At 31.4% G+C, this 4,006-nt stretch overlaps 1 long non-coding RNA gene across 1 annotated transcript in view; it reads left to right on the top strand.

Annotated features, from left to right (window-relative positions):
* Nucleotides 1–1,046: 1,046 nt before the first annotated feature.
* The window catches only part of LOC107659083 (uncharacterized), an 8,452-nt gene continuing 5,492 nt past the window's right edge, over nt 1,047–4,006 (top strand). Inside the window, exon 1 of the long non-coding RNA XR_001630876.1 lies at nt 1,047–1,064. This is a non-coding gene — a long non-coding RNA (uncharacterized LOC107659083). The remainder of the gene's footprint in view (nt 1,065–4,006) is intronic.

The following is a 4,006-nucleotide window of genomic DNA, read 5'->3' as shown; positions in this document are numbered from 1 at the left end:
CACACACACACACACACACACACACACTGTATTCTTCACTTACAGGTCACAGATAAGAGCATTGCTTCATAAGGGAACAATATATACACAGCTATTTGATTTGATCATTTATTTTTATCATCAGAACAGTTTTGTTATTGTTAACTAAAACTAGAAGTATTAAAAATTGTTTTTGGTAATTGAAATAAAGTTGAAATATACAATAAAATAAAAAATATAAAAAATATAAACTGTATAATATAATATATATAAAATTTAAAATTGAAATGGAAATATTATATAAAAAACTTGTAAATGTTGTCTTGGCAACTATGTAAAATATATAGCTGAAGCGCGAAAATTACTGAAACTAAAACTGAAATAAAAATAAATTAAAGCTAAAAAACAAATAAAAATTACAAAAGCACATAAAAAATTACAAAAACTTAAAATTCAGAATATTAATATATACTATAATAGTACATAAATAATGCAAAAATAACAATGAATCAGAGTTTTTTCACGGTTTATGTGGCAAAACACTCACAATCTCTAGTAGGAAAACAGCATTAAACTCGAAATTTAGTATGAAGATAAATTAAGACTAAATTAAAATTGTAAATGTAATTCTTTTTAAAAGACTAAAAAGTAAAAACGAATAAAATTACAAACAACTTAATTTAAGCCAAAATCAGTGTGATGAACAGTAGATAAATATTATAAACAGATTTTGTAATTTATTTTTAATTAAAAAATTTTTTTTTTTTTCTTAAATTTTTAAAAAACTTTTTTAAAGACAATGCAAGGCCTCAAATGAATCAGTGATCATTTAAATCATTTTTGAATATTCTGAGTCATTGATTTTTGTTGTATGGAGATGAGCAGCGTGACCATTCTGCCCAGTATCTCCTTTTACAGGTGCATCTCAATAAATTAGAATGTCGGGGAAAAGTTATTAATACACGAGTTTCACAATTTGAGTTGAATTACTGAAATGAACTTTTCCACGACATTCTAATTTATTGAGATGCACCTGTATGTTTCACAGGAAGAAGAAGGTCATACAGGTTTGGAGCAACATGAAAGTGAGTAAATAATGACTGATATTATGTGAACTATTCATTTTTTGTTGATAGCTTCATTAAAAATCTGTAAAATCTTACAGTTAAACCCCTGATTGTGTGTTTTTGCATCTGTAGGTTAGTATGATGGTAGTCACCAGTTAAACTGAGAAAGTGTTCCAGCGAGTGCTAATGATAATAATGTCCGTAGAGTCTCAGAAGGAGAGCGTTTCACAACGTCGGACACTGAAGCCGTGTGATATGAATGCATGTGATGGCAATGAGGGGCTTTTTGTCTTCAGAGCCGCTGAAACTGTATCCTCCACTCGAGCTCTCGTTCCCTGCGGCGGGAATGACAATCTGCTCCGTTTCAAAAGCCCTGACAGCGTTTCTCATAGCACACACACACACACACACACACACACACACACACACACACACACACGTATGAGGGCCCTGCATTGTTCAGTGCAGCTGTGTTTATGGCTCTCAGTTGAATCTCTTGTTGGCGTTTAGCGCTTCAGTTCACTTGTGAGGGTGTTTACGTGGCCCTGCTTTCACCCGCCGCCGCTGGCGAGAGACGCAGACACAAAAATGAACACAATCCCTGTGCTGAAAACTACTAGTACTTACAATACCTATGATTTAAAGAGACAGTTCACACAAAAACGCCAATTCTGTCTTCATTTACTTGTGTGTGCACTGCATACATTTAAGAAGATATTTTGAAGAATGTTGGTAACAAAACTGTTTGTTAACATTGACTTCTATTTTAGGAACACGAATGATATTTGTCAAAATATCTTCTTTTATGTTCCACAGAAGAAAAAGCCATACAGGTTTGGATTGATGTAAGGAAGAGTAAATGATGACAGAATGATCATTTTTGGGTGAACTGTCCCTTTAAAGAATTAAGCTAATTAAACAGTACTCAAAAAATTTGCAGTGACTTTAAGGTACTTTTTAATTGGCCATTAATTTTCCCAAGAGTGTGTCATTAGACTAATTTTTCAATGTTTTAAGAGCATCTCTCATTTGAACTTTTGTAGCAAAAAGTTGGCATGATTCATTTCGGAGAATTGATTCAAACACTCAATTGATTCAATTCAGTGATTCTTTTGTGCTATAATTTGTTCCAAAAATGTTCACAGAATGATTTTACGGCACTTTTAATTTGGCCATTCATTTTGCTAAAAGAGTGTGATAATAGACAAGTTTCATGATGTTTTATTAGCATCTCTCGCTTAAACTTCAGGAGAAACTAACACTGTATCAGAGCTGTCAAAATCTCCATTAGGATTACAGCATTAAACTCTAAATTTAGTAAGTAAAATGAAAGCAAACAAACAAAACTAGAGAGTAAAAACAAAAACAAAACTTCATTTGAGCTCTTCAGTATAAAGCTGGCTTGTTTGAGTCACTTTTGAGCTCAAATTTATATTTATGCTTAATTATTTTAAGTTTCATGATGTTTTAATTGCATCTCTCATTCAAACTTCAGCAGCAAAAAGCTGTTATGTTTGATTCCCTGTCAGAGAATCAGAGATTCAGAGAATCTGTTTCAGTGAATCAAAACTATGATTCATTCATTCTTTTGTAAAGTAAAATTTAAAAAAAATCTAAATCTTCATTAGGATAACAGCATTAAACTCCAAATTTAGAAAGTAAATAAGACTAGAAACAACACACATTTGAGTTCTTTAATAGCAAAGAGTTGGCAAATTTGATTCACACTGGTGAATCAGTTCAAACTGTTTCAGTGAGTCGATTCAAAACTGATTCAGTAATTATTTTGTGCCATAATTTTACTTTACTTTACTTACTTTTACTTTTAGTCATTTAGCAGATGCTTTTATCCAAAGCGACTTACAAATAAGAAAAACCACCTTCAATACCATGACTGAGGTGCCCTTGAGCAAGGCACCGAACCCCCAACTGCTCCCCGGGTGCTGCAGCAAAAATGGCTGCCCACTGCTCCGGGTGTGTGTTCATGTTGTGTGTGTTTTCACTGCTGTGTGTGTGCACTTAGGATGGGATAAATGTAGAGCACTAATTCCGAGTATGGGTCACCATACTTGGCCACATGTAACGTCACTTTCACTTTCTTTTAAGAAAATAAAAGAAATTAAATAAAAATGACAAATGCATACAACAACATTTCAAAACTAAACATTTAAATGAAAAAAAATTAAAGAAATAATTTTTTTTCATTTAAATGTTTAATTTAATTGATTGTTTGAATCAGTTCTCCGAAATGAATCATGCCAACTTTTTGCTACAAAAGTTCAAATGAGAGATGCTCTTAAAACATTGAAAAATTAGTCTAATGACACACTCTTGGGAAAATTAATGGCCAATTAAAAAGTACCTTAAAGTCACTGCAGATTTTTTGAGTACTATGTTTAATTAGCTTAATTCTTTAAAGGGACAGTTCACCCAAAAATGATCATTCTGTCATCATTTACTCTTCCTTACATCAATCCAAACCTTCAAAATATTAAAAGAACAAAAGGTATGAGTATAATAATGATTCTAACATAACACTAAGCCAAACACCAAAAAACAACTACATGTGTATGTACAGCCACACACATATACATATACATGTACATATATATAAATACATTCAATATATATATATTATTTCATTTCCATTTTGTATGTTGAAGTACTGAAATAACTCAAATTAAATAAAACTAAAACTTAATAAAAAAACGATATAGACATAATAAAAAACTAATAAAATGACAACATTACTACAACTGTAACTAAAGCTAAAATAGATAACTAATACAAATCAAACTACATTAGTTTATCAGTAATCCTAAAAAACCAACACTGAGCCAAACACACATGCTAAAATAGCAACAACTTACTGACACACAGTAAGAAATGGTTATAAAAAACTGAAACAGAAGTGAAACAAGTAGGAAAGAGGAGAAATAAAAAGCGATACTTATCCTTTG

Source organism: Sinocyclocheilus anshuiensis, unplaced genomic scaffold (genome assembly GCF_001515605.1).
Source record: "Sinocyclocheilus anshuiensis isolate Anshui unplaced genomic scaffold, SAMN03320099.WGS_v1.1 scaffold411, whole genome shotgun sequence".
Taxonomy (NCBI): Eukaryota; Metazoa; Chordata; class Actinopteri; order Cypriniformes; family Cyprinidae; genus Sinocyclocheilus; species Sinocyclocheilus anshuiensis.
Note: the sequence above shows the minus strand (reverse complement) of the source record. Positions and strands in the feature narration are given on the sequence as shown.